At 32.9% G+C, this 22,150-nt stretch overlaps 1 protein-coding gene across 5 annotated transcripts in view; it reads right to left on the reverse strand.

Annotated features, from left to right (window-relative positions):
- Window positions 1–22,150, reverse strand: part of WDR7 (WD repeat domain 7) — a 506,900-nt gene that overhangs the window by 76,605 nt on the left and 408,145 nt on the right. The window contains exon 27 of one of the 5 annotated variants that reach the window (XR_004230847.1): window positions 7,339–7,397. The exons of the other annotated variants lie outside the window; for them this stretch is intronic. The gene's annotated coding sequence lies outside the window, so the exon portion shown is untranslated. The remainder of the gene's footprint in view (window positions 1–7,338; window positions 7,398–22,150) is intronic. 5 annotated transcript variants of the gene reach the window in all.

Consider the following 22,150-nt stretch of genomic DNA (forward strand, 5'->3'; position numbering starts at 1 on the left):
ATGAATGAACTGAACAAGAAGCAAACTGTATGTTTTGGAAATATGTTGGTCAAACAAGCTAAATGGACATCAATAAATATATGCTTCTATCACTTAGCCGATGAACTGGGGCAATACTGTCTTAAAAACCCACTTTTTAAAGCCTTTTCCTCTTCATAGATCTAAAGTAAGAAAGGCCCTCAGAGGCCATCTCTCTTTAGAGATGAAAAAACTGAGGCCTAGGGATACTGAGTTTTGTTGCAGTGGATTAGTGTCCCTTCTTTGCCACCTGGAGCATAAAGATAGTATGGAAGAAAGAGAAGCACTGAGTGACTAGATAGTCTGATATAAGATCCTGGAATTCTGTGGCAGTGGCATTATAAGAGAAAACCAAGAAGCTCCCACTGTTTCTTTCCCTTTGGTTATCTTGATGAATACTTGAGAAGCTTGATAGGGCAAGTGAAATATAGCAAAATTAAATATCTTATGGCCTTTTATTTAGCAAAATTGGATTACCACTGATTGAAAAGGAAACAAAAGATAAATTACCTTTGGGCATTTGATAAAAGGATACAGACATGAATGTGCTTTTGATTTTTAAGAACCATGCCTTGAAAGCCAGAAACTGGCTCGTGGCTTTAAAAGTATCAATGAAAAGGGTAATGCTAATAGAGATGGCGACTGATAGGTTCAAGATGGAAAGCATGTCTGACACAGAGGTTTCTCTGGAGAATGTGTCTAAGTTCTTCTGAGTTTAAGGTTATAAGGGAAGAGAATGGAAGCAGAAGTAAAGATGAAAACTGGAAATTGGCCCTGGTGGAAAGAGAACCTTGGGTTTATATCATTACTATACCCCTAGGCTATACCACCTCCCAAGAGTTCTCCATAGGGAAATCAAAGGGCACCAAAGAACTGAAGATGATGGGTTGGTGCAAAATTTCAATTACCAAGCTAATAAATCATTAGAACAAAAGATGAGGATGTGGTCTAATGAGACAATGAAGATTCTTGTCAGGTAAGAAGATCTATAGCTTATAAATTTTACAGAGGATTTCTCTTACAAAGTCACCTGAAAATGGTTAATAGGTCCCTAGATAGGAATTGTTCTCTGTACCCTTCTTAGGTGGCTTGAACGAGGAGTTGGCAATATTTGGTCCATTAAAAATGAACTTCTTCGACTTCTTATTTCCTGATGGGGGACAGCAAAGGAAAGGCTGAAGACTTGTAAAGAAAAGGATTTGATAGGCTGGACATTTGCCTCTAAATTACACTTCCTTCCCATCACTGGTTTAGTCTATGAAGAATTGATTTTGGAAGTTTTAGCACAATTCTTACTGTCTTTTTGATCTAGCATGGCCAGTTGCTGTGTTGAATGTAATGATAGCGAGAAACAGCATTTTATATGAATAGTATCCTGTTTAACTTTATGAACTGTTTTATTTATTTTTTTAATAATTTTAAATAAAAAGTTATTTTGTTTTGTTTTTATCAAATGTCTCACTGCATTTAAACCCCTGATCTGAATTACTGGTCTCATATGAATTAGTTCTGGCACAGAATATTAAGTGACTTGATTAAAGTTAAACAGATAATAAGTATCAGAGACAGAATTTGAACACAGGTTCTCTGGTTCCAGAGCCATATGTTATCCTCCCTTTCAATTTAGAAATTAGCTACAATAGAATCCATTTAATTTTGTTTTGTCCTACAAAATGCTCACAAGAAAAAAAAAGAATGATTTTATTTAACTTCAAAATTAAATATGGGTTTCCTGAAGTTCTGTATATTTGATTTAGGTTCTTCATATTTTCCTTCCCAATCTTTTTGCTAGCAGGCCATCATTACAATATACAGTAATGTTTCTGGAAAGTAGTGAATAATTGAGTATTTTTTAAAAAATGTATTATTTGTATATGCAATAAAAATTCCATTCCCAAAGTGTAGAAATTAGAAATGCTTAGGTAAATGGTAGTCATTAATATCTAGTCATATATTATCAGGTTTTTTAGAAATCAAATTTTTTTTTTAATTTTATGCCTTTAATTTGCAATTTTGGGGAACCTTAAAATTCACAAAAACTATATTAAGGAAGATTCAGAGTCAGCTAGCTTGGCATCCATTCTGAGCTTCCAAATATCACCATCACAGACACTCTAGATATTAAACATAAGTGGTGGGAACTCTTCTCTCTATTCTTTTAAAAATCAGATTCTATTCATTAAAACTCATGGATTTAAAAAGATCAATGGGGGATGGGGAGAAGGACTTGGAAAAATTTAAGAGAGAAAATTCCCTGAGCCATAACCTAACTACTCTCAGCTACACAGATAGACTATAAGTAACTATACTTAATGGGAAGAAAATTATTCTGGCAACTGGAAGAAAAGAAGTACTTGTCCCAGAACAACAAAAATGTCATAAGAATAAAAACTCCTAAGTTTTTTAAACATCTCAATTGTCTCACTATGGTACAGAGGAGGTATGGATTACAATGAACGGACCATTTTAAAGAGTAATGACTCGGCAGTAATAATTGTTTGCTTCTAAATTGTCTAACTTTTATCAACAAAAAATGTAAGACAAGTAACACCCCAAGAAAGAACAATCTTTCTCACCAAACTGCCATACAACTGACTGATCACAATTTATCTGACTGATTTCTGCCAAATCTGTATATAGTAATCTGAAGATTATTCTGGAAATTGCCTGATCACTTTAGAGGAAAATATCATTCCTGTGAAATTGTTTTCTATAAGAAGGATGAACAAGAAAAAAGAAAGAAAGAAAGCAACAACAAACCTACTCTTTTTCCCTGTATAGCTGCATTCCTGATTAAAGAAAAGTGCTTTACTAACAGACTTAAAAGTAAGATGGAAGCATTCATAAAGTTAAAAGCTGGAAAAGGCTGATCCAGGAAAATAATAGGTAACTTAGACACATTTCTGCATTTCTTCTGATGCAAATTCAATTTTTTAAAAGCTCCACAATTTTTTCTTCTCTTTATTCTAGACACTACATCACATTTTTTATGATAATAACAACTTAAAATCACTGTACCGGATGATATAGTTTTAGAGACTGATCAGCATCACAATTATTTTTCCAGGCAAGCTAGCTCCGTTATAGTAAATGTCATTTATTCTTCCATACATATACTTCCAAAAAGGAAAAGAAAAATGTTAAAAATGATTATTGTTTTATGTTGTTATTGTTTATATGATACATTAATCTTAGGAATTTTGGATAGATTTGGAATAAAGAAACTTTTCCTTTCAAGTTGTATTTTTCCTCAATAATTTTTTACCAAACCTACCCAATTCTTACAAATGGATCTAATTTCTTCATCTAAGAGATGTTAAGTTTTAAAATCATCTATCACATCAAATCAGCTACTGAATATTTTTCATGTCTCTTCTGGAGTTAATTTATCAAACTGCTAAAAGGCTTCTGTTTCATGAATTTCTAAATGCTAAAATTAATTTACACACAAATATGCATATGCAAATAAAAGATATGCACTAATGATGCTTATAAGTTTTGGGAATGTTGTTAAAATTTAGCTTGAAATAGGCGACAGAAGAGAGGTATAAGGGATTGTGGGAAGTGATTTTAGGAAATGTAAAACTGTTAAGAATCATTAACTCAAGCCTCAAGGGATTGAAACTTATTGAAAGCAGTATCACATGTGATTTGTTGGTAAAGCCAACAGTTCATACAGAGGACATATGATGAACTTACTGGGCAAAGGGTCACTAACCTATCTAAGAAAGGTGAACTAGTCCAGGCTAGAAACTTCTAGTTTGTGGAAAACAGATATATATGTACGTGTGTGTGTGTGTGTGTGTGTGTGTCTGTGTGTGTGTGTATAATAGGTAGGTAACTAGGAAGAGAGGAAGGAAAGAAAAAAAGAGGGAAGGAAAAAAAGGAAGAGAGAAAAAAAGGGAAGGAAGGAAAGCAGAAGGAAAATCTTGATAATCTTAAAAATGACTTCACTTTCATTGCATATCACTGGTAGACCAATATTTCCCTTAATTTGTTAAGAATGAGCATATTAGGAATAGGATAGGAAAACTATGGGATGAAGAAGGAATACATTCTAACTGTCTCTGGTCTTAACTTTATGTCTGCTTTATTACACATCGTTTCTCATAATAATCTGTCTTTATTTAGAATGATTCTGAAAGGTCTTAGCTTCAACTCAGGTCTATTTCTACCTGCTCAGTTATTAGCTTTGAGTCTAGACCAAAATTCACTGTGACCATCCAGCATTTTTTTTAGAAAATTAAAGCTTTATTTAAATGTAGGTATCTGTTAAAACACATTCAGATTTCATTAAGGTAAACTACCATTTTAATTTTGTAAATGGCATATAGAAACAAAAGGAGTTTAGGAAGAATCTGCAGAATCTATACCTTCAGCAGGCTCTTCCCACAGATCTAAATCACAAACATCTTAGCTATAAAACACTGCAGCTAATACCATAAAAAAAGGCAGCCCACCTCACTCTCTCAGCTATCTATCATTCACTTGGATGCATTTTGCTATTGACACATGTCTAGCTTGGAACGATTCCTAGGTTAAAGGAGTGATTACAGAGGACCAACTGCCTTAATAAAGATAGGTAAGAGAATAAAGGAAGCTCTTATTTGGTTAACTGAATTATTCTTTTTCATTATAAAGGCTTTATAAAATTAAATAATAGGGGCTCTAGGCTACTTTACACTGAGCAGATCTCATATTTCCAATTTTAATTGATTAATATGATTCATCACCAGAAGAAGTTCAGATTAAGAAAATTAGGTAAGCAATATTTATGATTTAAGCAGAGAAAATTAATATATCCTGAAAGATATGAATTGTCTGAATGTGTACATAAGGTTAATTCTACCATTAAATTACACATAAGCTTATGGAGGGCAATGTCTAACATAATTAAAGTAAGTGAACAGAAAAAGACAAGGGCATTCTACCAGTTATTTGTTCTTATTATACAGCTTTGTGATAAAAACTCCTATATACAACTCATATACACAGATGCACATAATCAATACCTGTGCTATTTCCAGAAAACCAAATTTTTATAATATAATGTGATATAGTTCACAGATAGATGTTTTCCTCCTATACCTTTTAGCAGCCAGACTCCTTGCTCACAAAAACAATGATATCTGTGATTTAGTAACTGTCTGGTCAGGTGAATATCTTTTCTCTCTTCTACATCTCTCCCACATATTTAACCCAATTTACCTCAATCCCATTGTCTATAAACTATATTTCTCTCTCCCTTCTTTCCTTCCTTCCTCCTGTTTCTTCCCATCTTGCCTAGGTAGTTGTAGGCAACTACACTTCCTGTATTTGCTATTCAAGGCTCCGATGCCAAAAACTAAAGCTTTAACTTGCTCTGTTTTTCCAACTTGGGCTGGTTTGCTTCATTCTTAAACAGCTTGGTCATCCTCTGCTCATTAACCCCCCCATATTAATACTAGACTTAGAGAAGTCACCCAATCTGCTTTAGTCTTTTGCACTTCATAACTCTCAAGCTCAACTGATCCATGAGACTTAGAATCCAAGAAGAGATGGCTATCAAGTACTTGCAGATTCTGGGGCAAATAATGTAGATAAAAAGAGAAGACTGAAAAAGCCACTGGATATGGCAATTTGAAGACTAGTTTCAGTTGAGTGATGAGATCAAAAGGGAAGAGAGGAATTGGAAGCAATTAGTATAGATAGGTTTTATAAGAGTTTGGCTATGAAACAAAATGCATAAGTTTACAATATGCAGTAAAATACGCAATAAAGGAAATCACAGACTTAGTTTTCTATGCATAAATATGTCTCTCCAGGTAATAAATACTCCATTTTCTATCAGCAGTTCTGCTGGGTTCCAATCTATGGAACATCTTGCCTCTCCCAATAAACTAATCATCATGCTGAATGATTCAGTTTTTGATACTCAACACTATCACAACTCCCCACTGATTTGAGGGTTAGAAGTTAAAGCAGTTTGTGTTTCCTCCTTTATTTCTTGAAGACGACAAATGACATCAGGTGGGTTGTCTTGATTTGGTAAAACATAACTCAAGGGGACAACTAGATGGCACAGTGGATCTGGTTTCAGACACAATACTTACCACTTACTAGCTATGTGATCCTGGGCAAGTCACATAATCCCAACTGCCTCACAAAAGGGAGGGGGGAGATATTTAAAAAAAAAAAATCAAAAGGACTGGCAGTGGCCCTGAGTAAACTCCTTTCAAATACTTCCTTTAGAGAAGGCTCAGACCCTCCATTTTCCATGATCTTAATTTAAGCCTGGTTCCAACTCCATGAACATCATGTCCCTGAGCTGAATATTCCTAGTAGTCCCCCACCCCTTTTATGTGTTGTTTTTACATTATTAGACTTTAAGCCAGTGGTTCTTAAACTTCTGTTTTCAGTATCTTTATCCTATTAAAAATTATTGAGGATTTCTCCAAAGTGTTTTTGTTTATCTGGATTATATTTATAGACATTTATCATATTGGAAATAAAAAAAAACTATTTTTGAATTTGTAGACCCTCTAAAAGGGTTTCAAAGATCCCTAGGATTCTCTGGACCATACTTTGAGAACCACTGCTCTAAGCTCTTGAGAATAGAGTCTTTCTTTCTTTCTTTTTTTTACTTGTACACACAGTGCGCCTGGCACACAGTAGACACATATTAAATTTTTCTGAATTGAAAATGCACAAAGTATAGGTGACAAGGAAGATGAAGATCCTAATATCACAGAAGTATTGAAGATCAAGCAGAGCGTAGATATGCCCAGGTATGTGAAGTGGTGTTGAGTTACCTTTTCAGGATGAGTTGAGCTAAATGGCCTTTTAGTTCCCTTTCAACTTGAACACCATGATCATTCTAATCAGCCAGGTTGACCCTTGATTCTTCCCTGTCCTAATTATGCTTCTTTTCTGTGCCCATACGCAATCTAGTCATTATTCCTAACAACATCTCCTACATATGTTCTTTTGTTTCCAGCCACATGGTCAATGCTCTCTCATTGCCTTTTAAAAATTTGGAATATAATGCTCTTTCTGTTACCAGCTACCAAAGTAATCCAAACAAGAAGTCTGACTATGCCATTCTTTGGCTAACACATTTTCACAGGCTTCCTAATGATTCTAAGATAAAATGTAAATTTCTCAAACTGACATTTAAAGTCCTCTACAATTTGATGCCCATATATTTTTCTAAAGATTTCATCATATGCCCCATTCACACATTAATGCTTTAACCAAGATGACATATTAACTGTTCCTCAAATGAGCCATCTCCTCTATCTTCCATGTTCATGCCTTGGAATAAGATGATGGTCCTCTTACCCCTGCAATGCACTCTCTGAACTCTTTCTTTTGGAATCCATGGCTTCAAGAGTTATCCCCTGGATAAATAAGACCAACAATCAGGATGAATCTCATTAGAACAAGGATCAGCTTTACTATTTGCTGATTGAAAAGGCAAAGCATTTGGAGAAAGTTTTCTATTTTGTTCTCCCTTGAAGATTTGAAGTTAGGAAGCTGAGGTCCAAAGTAGGAGGAGCTGCCTCCTACTTGTGAGACGGCTGGTGGTGCAAGAGATAAAGAGTGCTGGGTCTGGAGCCAGGAAGACCCAAGTTCAAATGTGAACTCAGATATTTACTGCTCGTGTGACCCTAGGCAAGCCACATAACTTTTTTGCCTCAGTTTCCTCAATTATAAAATGGTATTAATAGTAACTCCTACCCCAAAGAGTTCTATAAGGATCAAATGAAACATGTGTAACAGCACTTAGTATGCTGGCACATAGTAGGCACAACAAAGTGCCCAGGTCCTTTCCTCTGGCAACTGTTTTAACTTTTTTTTTTTTTTTTACTGAAGGCAATTGGGGTTAAATGACTTGCCCAGGGTCACAGCCAGGAAATGTTAAGTGTCTGAGATCAAATTTGAACTCGAGTCCTCCTGACTTCAGAGATGGTGTTCTATCCACTGTGCTGCCTAGCTGCCCCGTGTTTTAACCTTTTTGAACATCAGTTTCCTAATCTCTAAAATTAGGTGTTGGACTAGATGACTAAAGTCCCTTCAATTTTGAATCAGAGTCTCATTCTAAAATATTTACTACTACTTTTCTCTTGTATTAAAGTTACTTATTTATATTTTTTTCCTCTAATAGACTGTAAACGTTTTGAGGAATATGATCTTATTTTTGTTAATCTTTATGTCCTTCTTCCAGGAAAACTTTCCTGATGCCATCAACCAGAAATGAATTTTCCTTCTATTAAATTTCAAAACACCTTGCCAAAACTCTTTTATTAACTTTATTCTATTTTGTATTATACTTAACTGGGTTCGTATTTTTAACTCCTCTATTGGCTCTCTTTGAGAAGCAGGGCCCATATCTTATTTATTTTTTAAATGTATGCTACATGAATTAATGACAACTTTCCTGAGCTTATTTTCTTTCATTCACTTAAACTGTCCAAAATCCATAAAGGTATTTATAAATATTACTTCCCTACATCCTTCAAAAATTATGATATACATTACATAGTATAATACATATGATACAAAGAATTATATATAGTATATATGGTATGGTATTTCCCAGATCTCTTCTCAAACTTTCAGAGACTATTTATTTTCCTTTGCTTTCCTTTTTATATATTAAGGAAAATAGATTTCTATTGATATTTTAATTTTGGTAGCACCTGTTTTCCGCCTATATTCCTTTCCATCCTTCCTCTAAAAGAGTTATCTAATTCAGCCAAGATTCTTTTTTTTAAAGGAAGAAATGGAAAAAAAAAAAAAAAACCAATAAAACTGATAACACATACATGACAATAGATACAATGTTTCACATTCATGTCCAACTCCACCTTTGCAAAAGTATTGAGGTATTTTTATATTTCTTCCCTGGTGTAATGCTTGTTTTCTGGAACTGTGAAACATTCACTTTCAGTTGTTTTGTGGTGGCTGGTCTTTCCATTTACATTGTTGTAGTCATTGTGCTTTTTTTTTTCACTCTGTATAAGTTCATATGTTTTTTTCATGGTTCACTGTAGTTATCATATTCATCATTTCTTACAGGACAATAATATTCTGTTACATTTATCTACCACAATTTATTTAGGTATTCCCAAAATCAATGGGCATGTACTTTGTTCCCAAGTTTTTGCTACCACAAAAAGTCCTGCAATAAATCATCTGTTATCTGTGCGATTTTTTTTTTAATCAATGACATCACTGGGATCCACTACTATGCCTGGTAATGAAATCACTGGATCAAAGTGTGTGGACATTTTTGCCACTTAATTTGCACAATGCCAAATTATTTTACAAAAAAGAAATGGTTAAACTATATGGGAATTTGTTTTGTTTGACAAATGCATACTTATTACAAGGTTTCTTTCCCTCTTCTTTTCTTTGGGGGCAGGGGAAGAAGAGAGTGGCAAGATAAAATAAATGGTTTCTGTTTTAAAATTTTCATTTAGATGATTGTTGGAGGGGATGCGGGAAAACTGGGACATTGATGCATTGTTGGTGGAGTTGTGAACGAATCCAACCATTTTGGAGAGTAGTTTGGAACTATGCTCAAAAAGTTATCAAACTGTGCATACCCTTTGATCCAGCAGTGTTACTACTGGGATTATATCCCAAAGAGATACTAAAGAAGGGAAAGGGACCTGTATGTGCACGAATGTTTGTGGCAGCCCTTTTTGTAGTGGCTAAAAACTGGAAACTGAATGGATGTCCATCAGTTGGAGAATGGCTGAATAAATTGTGGTATATGAATATTATGGAATATTACTGTTCTGTAAGAAATGACCAACAGGATAATTTCAGAAAGGCCTGGAGAGACTTACATGAACTGATGCTGAGTGAAATGAGCAGGACCAGGAGATCATTATATACTTCAACAACAATACTATATGATGACCAGTTCTGATGGACCAGGCCATCCTCAGCAACGAGATCAACCAAATCATTTCCAATGGAGTAGTAATGAACTGAACCAGCTATGCCCAGAAAAAGAACTCTGGGAGATGACTAAAACCATTACATTGAATTCCCAATCCCTATATTTATGCACACCTGCATTTTTTATTTCCTTCACAAGCTAATTGTACAATATTTCAGAGTCTGATTCTTTTTGTACAGCAAAATAACGTTTTGGTCATGTATACTTATTGTGTATCTAATTTATATTTTAATATATTTAACATCTACTGGTCATCCTGCCATCTAGGGGAGGAGGTGGGGGTAAGAGGTGAAAAATTGGAACAAGAGGTTTGGCAATTGTTAATGCTGTAAAGTTACCCATACATATAACCTGTAAATAAAAGGCTATTAAATAAAAAATAAAATAAAATAAAATAAAATTTTCATTTAATTAAAAATGTATAGCTTTACCAACTATGCATTAGTATCTTTCTTTTCATAACCCCTCTACCCCTCTAACATTGACTACTTATATCTTTTGTTAGGTTGGTAAATTTCCTAAATGAGATAGGTGTGTATGGGGGGGGGGGAAGGTAGACAGAAAGAGGGAGGGAGGGAAAGAGGGAAGGAGGCAGAAACAAGAATTGTTTTGATGTGTATTTTTCACATTTTGGAGCAGAGGAGTAAATTAAAAAAACCCCAAATTTTGATAATAGTTCATTCAGATTACAATGTAATTGAAAGAGGTTTAACAAAATAAAAATACAATGCAATCCACATACTGTTAACATATAGTTTTCTAAGTTAACATGCTGCCCAATTTGAGTTTGACACCACTGCTTGGGAACATTCTTTCATGTGGCTGTAAATAGTTTGTAATTGTTTTAAGAAGTTTTTGTTGTCAGAAGTAGACCTATGCAAGTGGTTTATTGAAATGAAAATTGTAAAAGAAAAATGGATGAATCACACAATGACAAATTGTGTTATCTTTAAGGCAAAATTCCTCTTTTAGGAACATGATAATTCCTTCCGATAAGAGGGATCAGTGGTATTACATGTTCTTCCTCTTCCCCCTGTGTCCTTATTTTCCTTCTTTGGTTTTAAACATTAGCATTTAACATTTGAAACATGAAAATTGTAGACAGTCAAATGAAATAAATTTTACCTTACCATTCATTTTCTATGGAAACCTAGATTTGATACTTCATATCCTATTACCAAACCAGATTTTTTGCCTCTCAGTGAAAATAGAAAAGCCTAAAAATAGTATCTGATGATTTGGGAGAAGGTAGTTGAAAATCTTTTTATTTAGTTTTAACAAGAACAGATACATATGACATATAAACAAAAAAATATTGAATTTGCTGTTTAAAAAAAAAAAAAACGAGGTAAGGTAATTCTTATTACAGATCTAAAAAAGTCATTCTTCATTTCTGTTTCTGGTCCAGAAATGTCTATGTATACATCACTTAGTTGTTCTTTGATGGAAAGGTAGCTTCAAAGGCTACCATTATATTTCTATCTAAAATCTGGTTCCCTGTAAGACAGAGAGGTTGGAAAAGCCTTCAAATTCCACACTGTCATCAGGGACCTCTTAAGGGCGTTTTTCCTATGTCTTTTTGTATACATGTTTTTCTATTTCATTGATTTTAATATCAATAAATAAGCCTTATTGCAAGAATGTACTTTAACTAAATATTACAAAATGGGATATTCTGGCTATATTCAAGAAACAATCTTGATAAAAATCTGGTAATTAGTCAATAGGTGCTCTAACAACACCATTTTCTTTTAAAAGTAGAATAATTTTATTTCAAAGTTTGTGTTTTATAAGGCTGAAGTTAGCTACAGATTCTAGCATCATATTACAAAAGAAATTGACATACTGATTCTTTTTGTACAGCAAAATAACAGTTTGGTCATGTATACTTATTGTGTATCTAATTTATATTTAATATATTTAACATCTACTGGTCATCCTGCCTGCCATCTGGGGGAGAGGGTGAGGGGTAAGAGGTGAAAAATTGGAACAAGAGGTTTGGCAATTGTTAATGCTGTAAAGTTACTCATACATATAACCTGTAAATAAAAGGCTATTAAATTAAAAAAAAAAAAAAAAGAAATTGACAGAGCTGTTTTTCTTGACAATCAAAGACCAAGTACTGAATGGACTATCACAACTGAAGTAATTGCCTAATGAGTTAAGATCTGTGGCAAAATATGTTGACCTCAAGATATTTCATTAAAAGAATCAGTCATGAAGTGCCAAGGGCATAAGGAAGAGACATGAAGAGTAGATGATAAAAAAGACAAAAGATTTTTCACAAAGTTGCTAAAGCTTGGATAGATTTAACAAAACTTAATGCTTTTTTCTAAGCTGCCTAAGCAATTTCCTATAAAAATTCTGCAGGTTTTTAGTTCTATCAAACTATCTAAATGTTCAACTATAAAATTTCTATTTCATTCCATGAAATATAAAAATGGTAGGCAAGTGGTATGCATAAATATGACATTTGTTATATTTAGCCATAGAGTGTCACTGTCAAAAGTAGTTCTGTCATTTTTCAATAATAAAAGCTTTTTTGAAAAGTAATTTTTGTCTGGCAAAATTCTTAATGTTATCATGGGACTACATGTTGAACACAACTGCCTAAAATTTTTTCTATCTGAAAATAAGAATTTAAGCCAGAAGAAGAATTCTATTAAAGGATATTAAAATTTCCTACATGAATAACAGATACTCCATCTGTACTCTAAAGTCTTTTTCATCTCTTTTGAATAACAAAAGCAATTAATCATAAATGGGTTAATTATTTAAACATATTATTTTTTTAACCACAGTCATCCATTTTCAAGTAATGTTCAAAACCATCTCAAAAATAGATGTTTTCTAAGTGTATCATTTTTAGAACAAAAGAGTTATTTTAAAATTTATGCTTAAAATATCTAAAAGTAAGGCATCTGAGTCTATTTTTTTCCTTAACATATCACAAAGCCTATACATAATTTCATTTTATCTTTTGAATGTTAAAGTGTGGTTAGGAAGGGATTAAAAAAAGGTTACTCTTTTATGAAAATTTTCAATTATCAAAAATTTTAGAAGCAGAAGTATCCCTGAGAGATTATCTGGCCTAATCGGTGTTTCTTGACCCTTAGGCCTATGTTTTTCTGACATCGTATTACTTCTACTAAAAGACATGCAACCAAAGATGGATGAAAATGGTCTCATTTCATGTTCAACCTAAGAAACACACATATAAAATAACTAAGAAAATTAAATATGAAATTTATCTTTATAAACCAAAAAAGGGAGTTGAGTATATTAATGAGGGAAAATAAATAACTTGGTAGTAGCATAAGTAAAGGAAAACTAAGAGAAGTAACAGGAGTCCCAAGTTTCAGTATTATTATATATATCTATTAGTAGAACAATGAACATCATGTCACAACATCTCAAAGCTTTAGTTTCTCCATTTGACCCTCCTTGGACATCACAGTCCAGATCTCTCAATTTCATGCATTTTTCTTGGTTTTCCTATATGCCATGCCTACCATGGTCTCATTTCTTGTTTCTGCCATCAAGAAGCCTTTCCTGATCCCCTTAATGCTAATACTTCACCTAATGGACATTACTACCTCCAACTTATCCCATGTGCATCTTGATTATACAGTATAATCAAGATTATACAGTTACTTATATGGTCTCTCTTCCAACAGGAGAACTCCTTGTGGGCAAGGACCGTTTTGGGCTTTCTTTGAATTCTTAGTACTTGTACAATGTTTGCCATGTAGAATGTGCCTAATAAATATTTATTGACTGATTTGTAAAAAGAAGAAATTATTTTATTACCAACCTCAGAGGGTTTTGATAAGGAATATGTTTTGTAAACCTTAGAGTGTTATAGAAATCTGGCACCAAACTACCTTTTAAGTCTTGTTTTCATGCTACAAAGTTTCATACTCTCTATACTGCAGCCAAAATGGAATATTAATTATTTCTGGATCTCATTCTGCCTCTGCATAATTGCAGTCTGTCCTCTAAAAGCAAAATACACCTCCCAATGAATTATTTGTCTTCCTTCAAAGTCAGTCTTAGCACATTTTATGTTGTATTTATACTTGTCAGAATATATGTCATATCTCACCCCACTATCTTTGAATGTAAGCATCTTGAAGGCAGAAATTGAAAAAAAAAAAAAAAAACAAAAACTGAACTCAGTGAGGACGGTGTCTAGTATGAAATGTAAGAGGGTTTAGTACAAGTTGTCTGGAAAGGCAGACTGAACCCAACTGGACAGGGTTTCAGATGCTAGACTCAAGACTTTCAATTATAAATATACATATATATGTATGTATGTATTGCTGAAGCAATTGGGGTTAAGTGACTTGCCTAGAGTCCCACAAGCCAGGAAAGGTAATGTGCCTGAGACCAGATTTGAACTCAGGTCCTTCTGTGCCAACTAGCTGCCCCACTTTCAATAATATTCTATCCTTGGGATGACAGGAAGTCACTTAAGATTTTTGAACAAGGAAATGGCATGATCAAACTTTAGGAAAATTGTTCTTATAACTGTGTAGAAGCAGGTAACCTGAACTAGGTTAAATATATTTGGGAAATATTTAACAAAACATTGTTAAAATATAGATAACATTTCATTTTAAAAATTAAGTCAACATGTGGCTTGCTTGGATCCTAATTTACACTTTAATGGCTCCTGTTTCTATCTGAGTTTGATACCATTAATATAGAGGCTAGATATTGGAGACTAAAAGTATGAATACCAATAAGGAGATTATTGCAATAGTCCAGGAAAGAAGTAATGCAGTTTAACAAGAGCAGTGAACAAATGAGCAGAAAAAAAGGGACACATATTAGTGGTAGGAGCAGAACTGACAAAACTTGAACACTAATGAATATGGGGTTGAGAATGAGGTAAAAATCAAGGATCTTTAGAGATATAAACTTAAGTGAATAGAATAAAATCATCATCACACCAATCACCTATTTAGTTTGTGTTCATGTAGTATTCTTAATCAGAGTATCTTTGAAAAATATTATTGGTGTCATTTAAAAAATACATTAGTCATTTTCTGATATTTCCATTCCCCAAATTTCTCATAACAAAGAAAAACATTTCTACAACTTGACAAACAACCACATCTGTCAGGATATGCAACATTCTTTTCTCATAATGTCCCTATCTCTCTTTACTCAGAAGAGGAACGTGCTTCATTATTTATTTTGGGAAGGGGACAAAAATTCCAGACTATAATTACTATTGCAACAAATCAGTTGTTTACATCTCTCACACATGCACATACACATACGACATACACATACACACACACACACACAGTACTAGCATGTTCTCTGGGTCAGACAACTGATACCAAACTGCGCAGGTCAACACACCCAATGAGTTACATGGCTTTCTTCAAAAATAAAAAAAATTAGTTTTTTTAGATTTTTTCTTTTCTTTTATTTACAAAATTCCCAACTTCCAACAATATAAAACAACAAAAAAAACTCCTTCTGTGCAAGAGGAGAATTATATAAATCAGTGGTGTTAAATTCAAACAGATATAGATATCTTTAGGCCACAGATTGACTCAGACTAACATTATCCATGTTTCATTGTATTCTTATTTTATAAAAAAATTCCCAAATTATTTTTGAATCTGGTTCTAGTCAGCTTATAGGTGAGTTGGCCATCTCTAATATACAAGGTCTATTTCCCTGAGTTCAGTGGAAATTTGTTCCCGCAGGAGTCAGAGAATGAAATTCCATTACATATTCCAAAATTATCAAGCTGAATAGTATCATTCCATTGTGACAACCTATTGAAGTAATCATTTTAAAAAGTACATTTTACAATTAAGTATGAAATGTAACTTAAGTAAAAATCTTAGAAGTTTAAATTTCTGGTTTTTAACTATCAGTTTCCATACTCATTTTATCTCCATAATTATTTTAAAAAACTAACAAAAATCATTTTGCATGGAAATAGCAATTCTACCTAAATTACAGTGGTATGGACATGCTGCAATGATATCAATGAACTGCAATGTGGTGTGTTTATCATGAGATAATCACACCCCTAGAGGATTAGAAGCACTCAGCTGAACCTTGTGCCTCATAACACACTTGGGGTGTCATTATCTCATGATAACCATACTCTCTGTCAAGTCTTATTGCTTAATTAGGGGTTACGAAGGTGATAACAAAACTAAAAGAAATCGGATGAAGAGCACCTAAGATGAATGATACCTTAATCAACTTAAACCTTGTTGCAGAAAGAAACATAGTCAACACATGCACACAAAAGTTATGCATTTTTTTAGAGGAATGGGTTAATAATTGATTAAGAGAAATCAAGATTCACATATCTTTAACTTTGATTTGCCAAGTGTCATAATTTCTTGTGATCAATAATTTAAATTGTGTTTTCATACAGTGTGTAAAATGCTCAAGAAATTAATGGCAACATGAAATTTAACTTTGACCTTAGATACCTAGCTCATACATGACAGTGATTCATCATAATCCAAATGTGGGATTTAAGTATTAAGTCTGCAATGGACCTAATCAATAAGAACTATGCTATGCAAGACTTTAACAAACTAATCTGAATCCAAAGATGAAGCACATGAATGCTTTATTTCCTTTTTAAAAAATTTAGAATTGAAAACTAACAAATGTTAAATAAAAAGTACAATATTGAATACTTTGCAAAAACCATGCCCAAATACCTAATTTTAGTTCTTTTGTTCTATTTTATAAACAATCGCCATATTTGTGGATAGAATACAGCTACAGTTATGGTACACTTGGAACTGCTTTCCAATTCACTGTGAAACATCAATTATCGTTATCAAATAACAGTATCTCATCTCAGTCCATTATCAAGATGGAGTCTTATTTTAGCTGGACTGCAGCCCTATCTGTATATCAAGGCTGGCCACAGTGGCAGAGAGTGAGTGAAAGGCTGTGAAATAATCAATAATAATCATCAAATTGTGGTCGAAAGGTTGTGAGGATGGAAGTTTTTGATGAAACCTCAACCTTTTTTTGTGCACAGATGATAAGGCTTAACCTTTGCAATACCTGATAACTATGACTCAGTTAAGAGGCAGCCCTCATGCACTTTAAAGTGGTTCTGAATGTCCAAAGACAGACTGAAATACTATGGTTTAAGTGGGAATACAAACCTCATGCCATCAAACACCATCAGGTGGGAGGGCTCAAAACCATTGTGAGTCTGGTTTACTGTAAACTTGCAAGTCTACTCATAGAATTCAAAACCTGACTTGCTGTAGATGTTAAATCTATACAAGTAAAGGTCAGATCCAAAAGAACAATGTTTGCATAACAATGGGTAAAGTGTATCCTGCTATTTTTCCCAGAGGTTATTGAACTGCTGCCTAAGCCAGTGACTCTGGGAGTTGAACAAAGCCTGCACTGAATCCCTCCCCTTACCCTTCCCCCACCAATAAACTGACCCAAGTCAACCTGAAATTTAGGAATGTGTTGTTATTAAGAAAAACTCAAAGCTTCTTTTAGGAAGATTTCTTGTAGTCATATTTTCCTGACATGACATGTCATGGACAGAAAATGTAAAAAGCAAGCTGGCAGCAGCATCTAAAGGACTTTCACTTAGGTTTTGGTTTTCAGGCTGACCAAGGAAACAAAGGAAGTCACTTGAAAAAAATCATATTACATACCCAAAGGATAATACAGTTTCCCCTAAAAGTTACTGGCTTGTCTTTTTTTTCAAACAATATCCTGGATTACTATAAAATGTCATCCCACAAACTCAATAAAAATCCACTTTGTATCTTTAGAAAATAAATACAGGACAGATTTAAGTCAGAATTCACTAACTACCACAAATGAAATGCGCTTTTGATATCTTCACAGAACCATTTTCATACACTTGTTGATAAAAAGATTTTAAAAACCATATTCTCTCTCTATATTGTTATCTAAATGGTCAAATGCATCTTGTAATATAAGCAGAGTAGGATTTTACATTTTACCAATAGTAAGTTACTGATCATTTTAATTGCAAGCAGTCTGAAATCATAGCCTTGAATGATAGCCCCATTTCCATGCTGGATAAATAGAACAAAGAGAAAAGTATTTTGCTAATAAATAGAATCAATAAAAGATTCCCAAATATTGCTTGACTGCATATCATTTAAGCTTTAAAAAAATGTAAAGGCCTTCTGACTATTAAAAATATTTTTTAAAAAATCAAAATAAAAAAAGATGAATAATGATTATATATGAAACTCATATGCAAGTTCTGCTTTGACATAATCTTTTATATAAAAATGATCTAATACTACTAGCAAGAGCAGAACAAAATAGCCTCCTTTTAGAAGTGTATAAATTTTTTGAAGTCTGCTTTAGGTAATAATAGTAAAGTAGAGTTAAATATTTAAGGTACCATTAAGAACTATGAACATTTTAATCCTTTTCTTATTAGTATGATAAATGTATATTCTTGAGGGTCTTTGAGTTTGCTCCTAAGTTTGTGAAATGCTAAATACTAACTACATAATCAACAAACAAATTATAAAGGAATTTTGCACGCATTATATGATGCCTGAGAAAGTGAAAGAAAATATATACTTTTTAAATATAGAACAATCCAATATTAATAAGAGGACTGAGCCCCAGAGACACAAAACTAAAAGCTACAGAGGCAAACGCATTTTTCATTATTTACATCATCTAAAGGAAAAAAAAAAAAAACATTCACCAATGTAACTAAAAATGTGAAATGGAAGGTTTTACATGATTTCCTTAGTGCAGGTTAATACACTTCAGAAGAAATGTAAAATCAAAATACATTCAGAATGCAGTGGTAATAAGAAATTCAGAACACAAGCCTGGTCAAATATGCTTAGCAATTTTGCAACAGAGAATCACTGTAGTAATAGATTCAAAATTGAGTTCTGAAAATTCATTCTACTATTACAGAAAATAAAAACCAACTAATAATGTTCATAGGGAAAATACCTTTAACTGGATCAATGTTTTTTAAAAATCTAATGTACAGTGCAAAATTTCAGAAGCAAGGCTACTAGGTAAGACCTTTTTTTTTTTTTTTTTTTACTTTAGAAAAATAAAATTTTATTGTGTGGTGCTGAATCCTGCTACGCAGGTATCTACTAAAATAGCACACAACACATTCTTAAAATTGCTACAACACTTTACCCCACATACAATAAATGTTCTCCAGAAATGTTGCCGTTGTTCTGAGGCTACATCAGTTGGCTCCCAGAGCTGAGTAGCAATAAGATAGTATGTTTTATTATGAGTGTCATGGAGACGGTGTGAAAATCCAAAAGCCACAGGCAGTAAGCGGCAATGGGTCAATACTGCTCACAGAGACATTGTGTAGATAATCAACAACGAGGCCCTGGGTTCTCCATGCACTGCAAACAGCTGAAGGGCAAATCAATACAGCCAAGGGAAGGACACTGCCCTGCTCCACTCCCCACAATACACTATTACCACTTTAGGAAAAATACTCTAAAAATAAATGAAATAAAACTTTCAGTGCAACCAACAATCACCTAGATAATGTAATCAAAATTCATCCTTCAATTACAGCTCTTCAAATAGAATTTGTTTTTTAAAAAATCAAGTAATCTCCAAGATGCTTTAGTATTTCTAAAATTTAAGGTAAAAAAATTGATAAGAAAAATTGTTTTTACTCAGAATTACAAAATTATGTACCAAGACATAATTACTTTTAATGTAAAACTGATGAAGAAACTTCTCATTCATATGGTGACATATTGCTGATAACCATAAAAATTAAATTTATATTCATTAATTACAAGTAAGCATTTTAACTAAAAGAAATTTTTTGTTTGTTTGTTTTAACATTGGGATGTAATGTTAATAACTGAGAGATTAGGTCCATTTTGAATGCCAGAAAAAATGAACAGGAAATATAATACTGTACTAAATTAACAGAATTGTAAATTATATTTGTATTTCTATAATCACTATGTTTCCAGGAAGAAAGATAACACTAATATATATTACTGGTTCATAGGGCAGCATTTTATAGGTAGTATTTGTATCTGACACCTTGTTAAATATATGATGCTAATATTTCAAGTTTTTCAGTAAAAATTTATGGGTAGGAAAATGTTGATTTATTATTACTTGAGAAAAAGGTGATTTATCACATCCATCATTCTGTTAATCATAAGATGTATTTCTAAGCTACTATGTAAAGCCATTTTTTCTTAAACCAAGAAGAAAATTGCTGGAAGGAAAATTAATAATAAAAATTAAAATATTTATTTCTGTTTATTCAAAATTAAGGCTTCTTTATGTTTCTAACAGGGTGAAACCATGTACATATAGAGGCAGGTCTCGCCTATTTATCCCACTAACAAAATTTTACAGAAAGGAATGCAGTATGTACCTCTTGTATGCAATATCAAAAGAAAATGCAGCAGGAGACACTAATATTGTGGAAATGTAAAATTACATCTAAGTGAATTCAAGAAAAGAAATGTTATCGAGAATATTCATATATGGTAGCATTTTCTAGTTTTTAAATCAATAACAAGTGTTTTAAGGTTATTAGGAAATTTGCACTCTATCCTATAAAGCTTCAATAAAATGCTAACATGAAGTACCATAGAAAATGAGACTATGATTGATCTGATAATGTGCATTAAAAAAAAAACAAAACTATAAAGGATCTGGATTCATAAGCAAATGGATGATTGTAGTATATTTTAGGAGATTCTATGACTGAAAGTCAGTGTGTTTATAGTATGTGGGTTTTTTTTTTTCTTCTTTAGCTTAATTACAGGATTCCCGCTGAGTGGTAGAACTTGAAACTAGATTTATCTGTGGCTGTTACTGAATACAACCCCATTCTGAACTACCTGTTTAGGAACTGGTAGTTGATGCAAAATGATTTAAAGCAATTTTCCATTTTTTTTGGCAAGTTATAACACATTATCTAGTTACTATGGCAACCAAAATATCACACTGTTGCTAGTCTTGGGGTGGGGGGGAAACCTTTACAAAAGAAATACTAGCTTTTATAATGGTTTTAAGGTCTCTGAATAGAATACTCCCCCCTCCAAACATCTCATCATAAAAAATAATTTAAATAAATGGTTAAAGCTTGAACATATCATATATGCTGCTGTCAATGAAAACAGTTCAGATTGAAATGTTAATGACAGAAGGCCTGAAAGAAGGAAAGAACAATATCATTCTCAAAGCAGATTGCTTATCCATGGCACCTCTTATTGTCCCTTAATATCCAACTATGTAACAGTCTAGAATCTATGACTGCCAACTTAATTCTGGACTTTCTATCTTTTCGTCCCAAGTGGCTGAAATCAGATGGTTCAAGTTCTTCTGTTATGTGACATGCTCATTTTATTTGCATATTGTTTTCCTATTGGCTAAAGAATTTACTTAGGAGATGATATGCTGTGAGGAAGAAGGACCCAGATTAAAGTTGTTTGTTCATTTAGAAAACCAAGTATATTTAAAAATCACATCATTATGAATTCTGGTTTTATTGTGTTTATACGAGAAGAGAAAAAGGATAAAAATGTGTTTGCGGGACACATACTAGCACATTTTAAACCCCTAAATTCTAATTCTATTTAGAGGTGAGGATGTTTGGTGGGATTTTTGCAAGTGTCATAACTACATGATCAATCCAGGTGATTTAAAATCAATCCCAAAGCCAGACAAAGGCTGTTGTAAACAGTTCTCCATTTACTTTATTGAAAAGGTGAAAAGATCAGACAGAAGCTTCTGCTTCAATGAGATATCTCCTCTATATAAAAATTACTCATTTGAACAATGTCATTAGAATTCACTTTTACTTTCTTAGTGGAATTCATAATAAGATGGAAGACTTCACAGAATAGGCCAAGTAGACCTATGCCCATATTGTCTGTTGAAAAATAAGTATAAAATATATAAAAACCTGTAATCATCAATATCATTAATATTTCTTCCTATTTTAAAGAAAGAGCTATAAGTATACCAAATTTCATCATTCACTGAAAACAATAGGATTTTGGATTCTAACACTAGAGGTCAATTATAATATCCAAATCAAATTTTTCGTTCTTTAGAACATTCAGAACATTATTACAGTCAAATCCAAAATAATTTTCTGTTCAATTTGTGTGAAATCTGGTGTCCCTAATATGC

Source organism: Sarcophilus harrisii, chromosome 1, assembly GCF_902635505.1.
Source record: "Sarcophilus harrisii chromosome 1, mSarHar1.11, whole genome shotgun sequence".
Lineage (NCBI taxonomy): Eukaryota > Metazoa > Chordata > Mammalia > Dasyuromorphia > Dasyuridae > Sarcophilus > Sarcophilus harrisii.